The sequence below is a fragment of the Saimiri boliviensis genome, chromosome 12, assembly GCF_048565385.1.
Source record: "Saimiri boliviensis isolate mSaiBol1 chromosome 12, mSaiBol1.pri, whole genome shotgun sequence".
NCBI lineage: Eukaryota > Metazoa > Chordata > Mammalia > Primates > Cebidae > Saimiri > Saimiri boliviensis.
This window is the reverse complement of record NC_133460.1, coordinates 43904464-43912339: the sequence shown is the minus strand read 5'-3', so window position 1 is coordinate 43912339 and position 7876 is coordinate 43904464. Positions and strand designations below refer to the sequence as shown.

At 34.6% G+C, this 7876-nt stretch overlaps 1 long non-coding RNA gene across 1 annotated transcript; it reads left to right on the top strand.

Annotated features, from left to right (window-relative positions):
• The first annotated feature begins 371 nt into the window (after positions 1–371).
• Positions 372–5984, top strand: LOC141580580 (uncharacterized). Its single transcript, XR_012512831.1, has 5 exons — positions 372–432; positions 1117–1242; positions 3164–3327; positions 4449–4481; positions 5533–5984. It is a non-coding gene; the product is annotated as an uncharacterized LOC141580580 (long non-coding RNA).
• The last annotated feature ends 1892 nt before the right edge of the window (positions 5985–7876 follow it).

The following is a 7876-nucleotide window of genomic DNA, read 5'->3' as shown; positions in this document are numbered from 1 at the left end:
AGGAAAGGAATGTGTGTAGAAGGTCAGAGCTTCTAGAGACAACATTTAAAATGAAGTTCCTAGACATTCAGGTATCAGGTTGCAGTGTTACATGCTAAACTTCTTTGTAGCTAAATTTCCATGAAGTATTGGACAGACATGTGACATAAGGAGGTTAAAAGAAGTATGCAAGGAAGGAAAAATGATTAAAATATGCTTTTATTTGGTTTTACTTACAGTTGATATGACTAAGTGTTTTGTGGCATGTAGACATGTTTGTGGCTATTTCCTAACACTTATTGCTCAAGCTCTCTCGTCAGTAGATATTAACAACAAATCAGCAAACAGAGCACTCCACTCTGAAATAAGGTAATTATTAATTCCCTCGAAGAGTTCCACTGAAGGCTGTTGCTAGTCAGCTAAAGAGAAAGAACAAGAGCCCCATAAAATAAGGTAGGTTTTTAAGGCTAATAATTCATGGACTTGCCAAACTTCAGACAAAGTTATTTCCCCAGGAGAATCTTGAGATGTAGCAAGTAAATGCTTCCCCCCCACCCCACAGACCTAGATTTTAAAAGACTTACTGGAAATGGTAGGCAAAAGTATAGGATTAAAATATATCATAATAATAATTCCAGTGTTCTAGAAAAGGAACTCTTGACAGAAAGAAATGAAAAGAACATATAAAAAAGAAGAATACAGATAAACTAGTATTGCCTCTGACAGAAACCTCACTGGTTTATTAGTCTTCATCTCTGGAAGTTTACAGCTCATAAAAACGTTCCACTAGGAGTCCTTTTCAGATTATATATTATTAAGGTTACCCAAAAGAAAGACTGAATTACATTTACTATGACTAAGGAAATTTTCTGGTCATAGAAAATGCATTAATGCTTAGGCAATAGTAAGATGCTAAACATAGAACATTTTCAGTGTGTTAGTGGGTCTCAAAGACTCAAGAGTGCTAGAAAGGCAATAAAATTCTAAAAATAAACAAATATGACTAAAGTACATTCCCTTGGAATAGGTATAATAATTTACTTTCAGCTTAAGAAGTCCCAACTCAAATATATGTGTGGGGACAGATAAAAATATAGTCAGGTAGGTAAAAATACCATATGCCTGCTTTTACCCTAGGTGCTATGTGATGACATACAGATTAATTGAATCTTACAATCAAGGAACCTCTGCCCTATCAAGGAAGAGATGCATAAAATAACCAAGACTTGAAGTTGATGTATGGAGTTCAGAGGAATAGAGAAGGTAATCACACTCCTAAGCGGGAACAATACAAAGAGCATTGTGGACAAATTGGACCTAACTGGTTATCAATTACATTAAAAAGATGGAGAGGCATACAGTAGACAGAAGAAGCATGGGTAAAACATGGGTGTACAAAAGCTAGAAGTGTGCATCCTCACCTGGAACGCACAGCTACCTTATAATTTGGAGAAAAGGAGGAAGGTAAAAAAGAAAGGGAAAGAAAGAAGAAAGGAAGGGAGGAAGGGAGAGAGAGAGGGAGGAAGGAACAAGATAGAGGACAAGCAGGGAGCAGAAAAGTATTTTAAAATAACTAGAACTAACATCCTCTGAGATAAGGTGAGACTGTACACATTGAACAAGAATAGAATGCTACTTCTTTAAAAAGTGAAAAATTTTAATGCCTTAGTTTTAATAGTTGTATCTCATTTTGTAAAATATTAACATTAGAATAAGCTGGATGAAGGGCATACAGGAACTTGGTGTGCTCTTTTTGGACCCCTTCTAAAATTATTTAAAATTTCATTTTCAAATTTAAAAACTTTCAAAGGAATAAAATAAAAAATATATTTTTCAAGCTTTTTCCTTCAAATATAGATAATATGAATGTGTATTTGAAGGTATTTTTATGTATATGTATACATTTGTATTTGAATTTGTGGATAAATATAAATATTTGAATATTTTAATAGTTTCGAAGACAAATTTGATAAAATTCCCAGGAATTAGAACAAAAAGTTAGAATGGACAATTCCATTCCCTTCCTGGTATAAAGGAGTTGGAAGGTAGAGAAGGGTCACCAGCAGTGTTCCTTACGGTGCTCAAGAACACAAAACACTAAAGAAGCAGGGCATGGAACCTTCTGAAGGCATGTTTGCAGTGTTTCCACTAGCAATGAAGGATGTGAGGTGCCTGGGCAATATTGGGTAGTGGGAGGAATGAAATGACAGACAGAAGAGTCAGTTGCCAAAGTTAAGCGACTGATAGCATTGGGCAAAGGATAAATTGATAAAGCAAATGTTGTGTATAATGAGAACTAGGTTTTTCACTGTTGAAGAATGTATTTACAAACACAGAAAGAGAAAGGGTAGGAAGACTTTGGATTGAAATTGGAGGCTTTAATCTGAAATCATGGTTTTTGAATATACATGTTCTTATACACATACGTATTTAGAAAAGGTAGTGAATACACCAGGTAGTCAGATCTTGGCTTCTAATTGTCATCTTTCACTAAAAGAAAGTAGATCTTCTTAAAGAAATGACTTTTTCCAAGTTCAGTTTAAGGACAGTAGAAGACAAACCTCAGACATCTTGTGGTGCCAAACCATTATTCTCCTACACAAATAACGATGAGAATGTATCAAAAGACATAGGAGCTATCTTGAAGTTGCTCCTACTGGCCTAATCTGAGCCAATTTGAGCATGAAAGGGATGACAGTAAGTAATTACAAATCATTGAATAAAATAGAAATCTGTACGTTTATGCCGATATAAATAAGTATATGGATAAATGACAGAGAAGAGAAAGTTCTGCATTACAGAAGAACAACAGAATGGTAACTTACAAGCGTTTAAAAAATGATTAATATATAAATCACCACTATGTAATCATCATAGTAATCACTAATTCAGCCATAGATGTGGGCTGGAAGAAAGGCATCAGATCATGAAGGGTCTGGCCATCTGCTTGTCCAGCTTGTTTGTGCCCAGAGCCCTTCTTTTGCTCAATACTGGCTGAATCAGTTCCATCTTTACTATGGACTGATTCTACGTCTACTAAACCTTTTGAAATAGTGACTCTGACAAAATCCATTTTATAATGGGTATTTCTATCACTTGGTGTCTCATGGTCAAGCACTCCAACCCTACCAGTGTCTAGTAGCATGCCAGGAATTATTATTAAAAATGTAATTTTCCACTACAGATGTCAAGACTTTGCTCTGGAACCAAAGAAGTCTATGTTGTGATTCTCCTGTTGATAGGGGCTTGCCATAAACCTCACACAACACCTTCCCTCACCAACGAAATTTTTAATACCATGGGTTATTCTAGGTGATACGGCCCTTCTCACCACTGGATCTACTTCTGGTGAGACTACTATTTGCCTTTGTTTATGTTAATCTGCATTGATAAAATAACATTTTTTAAATGAGGGAAATAATGGCTTTGTTAAATGGTCAGTTCACACCTGGTATCATGAATGTAAATTTGGAGACCAAATGAAATTTAAAAAGAAGTTGTATTTTTTTTTTCCTGTGGCATCCCTGTCAGATCACAGATGACTGGTACAGTCTAAAGAAAGGCAAATTTCAGCTGTATCTAAGGAAGTACTAGCAATCATAGCTACTCAAAAAGGAAAAGGGCAGCCTCTAAAGATAAAGAGTTCCCTGTTCTCAGAAAACCACTTGGATGATTTAAACATCATATGGGAAACTGGACTTTATCAGTGGTTTGTAACGAAGAATTCAAATCAGAATATCTGGAGTGCTTTTCTTTGAAATCATGTATTAATAGCAGAGACCTGGTGATTCTCATTCTGTAGATCAGGAAGCTGCTCAGGTATTTCTGATGAACATCCTCTCTACAGACTTCTGTAGATTTGAAGGCGGCCTTGAAGGTTCCTCTAACAATGGGCTGTTGTTTTACTTTGGTTGTGGTTTTAATTGGATATAGAAAGCCAGTGCTAACTGTACAACATTTTAAATAATACAGATTCAAAATAAACACTCAGTTTTCCCACGATGAACATGTAAACTAGACCTTAGCAAGAGAAATTAATTATAAATGCAGAAAAATAATGTATCTTCAGTCAATATTCTCATTTCTCCTTTTTCTTCCAAACATTTGATTATTCCCTAATTTTACATGTGATCAGAGATAGGGAATAGCAAATAAAAAAGCAAACAGCTATTCAATAGCAATTTCTGGAGTTATTTCAAACATGAGCAACTATGTCTTATTAGATTATATTATTACTCTATGGAGCTGGAATAATTGGTCTCAGTAGAATTTGCTGTGTTTGTTGAATTCCCTCTGAAAATAGCTTTATTTCTTTATTTTCTATAAAGGCTAAATAATATTATAAATATAATGTACATCATGTAGTTTAAAATATGCCCAAGAGGAGCACAAGAGAAAGCTCAGACAGGGTTGCAATCTTTAAAAACAAGAAGGAAGTATTTTAATATAACTTTTTTTTTCTTTTACAGACTATAAAGATTACAAAATTACAGCCTCATTATGTAAGTTTTAGAAGTGAATAAAATACTACTTTTGACATTCTTCAGAAGATAATGAAACAAAATACATTTTAACCATACTGAATAATAAAGTTGTAAACAAACTGCAGAAATATCTTCTTTCCCACCTGAACAAAATAAGTATTGGTTCAGAGTCTTGATATTTTTCTGACGTGTCTGAGAACTTCCTAGAAAGCTTGATGATGACTGAAGTTCAAAGGTCTGTTAAATCAACTTTAAATGACCATTCACTCTGTTAAAAGTTAACTAGCTAGATTTTGGCATTAGAGAGACTTGAATTAAATATCTAAGTTCCTATACTTCCTTAACTGTGTGAACTTGTGTGAACCTATCTCATCTTACTAAGTCAGTCAGCCAGTCAATAAATACTTAATGAAAGTGCTTAGCACTAAGGCTTAATAATTAACAAGACAGACACTGCCATGTCCATAAGGCCTCATGGGGTTGAAGCTGGGCAGCAGGTACAGGGGTAGAAGGACTCAGAGACTAAAAGAAGAAGAATGTATGCATCATGGGAAGTTGATATTAAATTGAAAACAAATTTAAAACATTAAAAGATTTTAAGTAGGAAAGAAAGATAGTACGATTTTAATTTCAGACAAAACCTTACTATCATATAATACATATCACTTCCAAAGACCTTATATATGCCTCATAAAAATATTAAATTATATGTATCAAAATCATTGAAAAGTTTAACAAATTGAATCTGTTATCACTAAAATTAAAAAGAATGATAAGCATCATCAAGCAGGTGAAGAAATTGGAACTCTCATACATTGCTGTTGTGAGCATAAAATTATAAAATCACTTTGAAAAACTCACAGTTTCTTGCAAAGGTAAATTACAAAACTGGCAAATAATCATAGATAGCAAAATAGTGGTTACCTATACAAGGCGGGGTTCTTCTGGAGCGGTACACAAATACATTCAGAAGGTTATGAAAAATTTGTATCATTTGGTGGTAGATAAATGATTGCTTACATTCATCAACACTCATCTTCTTTTTTCTTTCTTTATTTTTTTGAGACAGAGTCTTGCGCTGTCACCCAGGCTGGAGAGCAACGGCGCTGTCTCAACTCACTGCAACCTCTGCCTCTTGGGTTCAAGTGATTCTCCTGCCTCAGCCTCCCAAGTAGCTGGGACTACAGGTTCCTGCCACCACGATCAGCTAATTTTTGTATTTTTAGTAGAGACAAAGTTTGACCATGTTTGACAGGCTGGTCTAAAACTCCTGACCTCAAGTGATCCGCCCACCTCAGACTTCCAAAGTGCTGGGATTACAGGCATGAGCCACCGCTCCCAGCATCACTTGTCTAAAATCTGTGTTTCATGCATATAAATTTTGTTTCAAAAAAAAAGATTTTGTATCCCTTCACTTAAAGCAGACTTGAGAAAAGGCCACTGAATCAAAGTTTATCACATCACATAATAAATAAATAAAAGATTAAGGCAGCATTCTATTACAGGAATTTCTTGCCTCAGTTTCCTCATCCTGAGAATCAGAAATAGTAATAATAATTATAATAATAAAATACAGTTATTATAATCAGATAATGAACACTGAATCTATATTGTATAAGATTCACAATGCTTTCATTACCTTCAGAGAACTATAAAGGTTAAACAGTAAATTCTGACCCAAGTCCACCACTTCACCTTGCAAAGGAAGCTGATGGACACGTTCTCATCTGATCAGAATCCTCTACCATGTGTCCATATTGCTTGTCTGTTCAGAACTGCTTGTCAGTTCCATACTGAACTTCTGTTTTATGCTCTAAGATGCAGATTGTTGAAAACCAACAGTTACTCATCTTTTCTTATTATCCCTTGAAATGACTACATGAGCTCTCAGAAATGAAGTCAGTAGAATCAATGAAGTTCTATGCCAATGGTTATATGACTGAGTGTCTCTCCACTCTATATAGGGAAGAAGGGCAGCTGGACAGAAGTACAGAGTCCTTGGAGAGAAAAATGTTCTTACTGTTTGGAAGACAAAGGTGCCATATCTTTAGAAGATAACTCTTACAATGCTGGCAAATGCAGATTAAATATCCCTTATCCAAAATGCTTGGGACCAGAGTATTTTGGATTTCAGATTTGGGGGGAATTTTTCCTGTATTCCTTGTACGCATAAAGGCAATTTTACATAACATTTTAAAATAATTTTGTAAGTGAAAGTGTGTTTATGTACATGAACCATCAGAAAGCAAAGATGTCACCATCTCAGCCACCATGTGGACAATTTGTGGTTATTTGGCATCGTTATCATTCTTGACTCTGAATTTATATGCTCCCAATAGGCAATAATTTTCTTACACTTATCCACACATAAGTTCTTAACAGTAAAAAAAAAAAAAAAAAAAAAAAAGACATACCATTAATGCAGTGAAAAATAATGTGTTCAGGGTAGCTAAGCAACCTAATCGCACTACCAGAATACCTGTATCTGCTGGTAAACAACAGTAACAGCAAGTAATGGCAGGATTTCAGTCTCCACCTACGATGCTGTGTTTTGCTTGAAAGCTTACTGTACACTGTACTTTATTCATTACAGCCGTTGGTGTGTCAGACCTGCACATATGGCATTTTATTACCCTTAGTGGGTATACTTGCACAGGGGAATCTGGAGATGTCCAGTAAAGATATATTATTACAGTTAAAGGGGACTGAGTAGGACAATTTTTCTCCTAGACACTTAACTGTATGCCTTTGTTTTGACTGTGTGACCTGTCACATGAGGACAAGTGTGGAAATTTCCACTTGTGGCGTAATGTCAGTGGCTCAAAATGTTTCAGATTTTTTAGTACTTTGGATTTTGGATTTTTGAATTAGGAATGGTCAGCCTGTATCAGGAGTCATGGTAGTCAACCTCACCACTGACATTCACAGTATAGGACGGGAGAATAAACAGAGGCCCATGGACCACATGTCTATATATTTAAAAGTCATAAATCAAGTTTTAAAAACTGTTGAATAAAATCTTTCTGATCCTTCTACTTGAACATATATTCATAACGACAGAATTAGAATATAGACACACACACACATATAATATATATATATATACACACACATAAATGCACATATACATGCATACATCTATGCTTGCTATATGAATAAAAATGATAGAATATTATTAATTAATGGTAATATGTGTCTTAGTGTTCTATTGATGGGCCAACAATATGGTTACATATTTATTCCATAAAATTGATACTTTCCTTCACATCAACAAAACCACTAATTATGCCATTATAACTGAGATTCTCACATAATTTATTATTGACAATAAGCTAAAGAATTAAAAAATATAAATGTGTCCTAAGTCTACAAAATGTAAATATATATTTATAAAACTATAAATTCAAATTAAA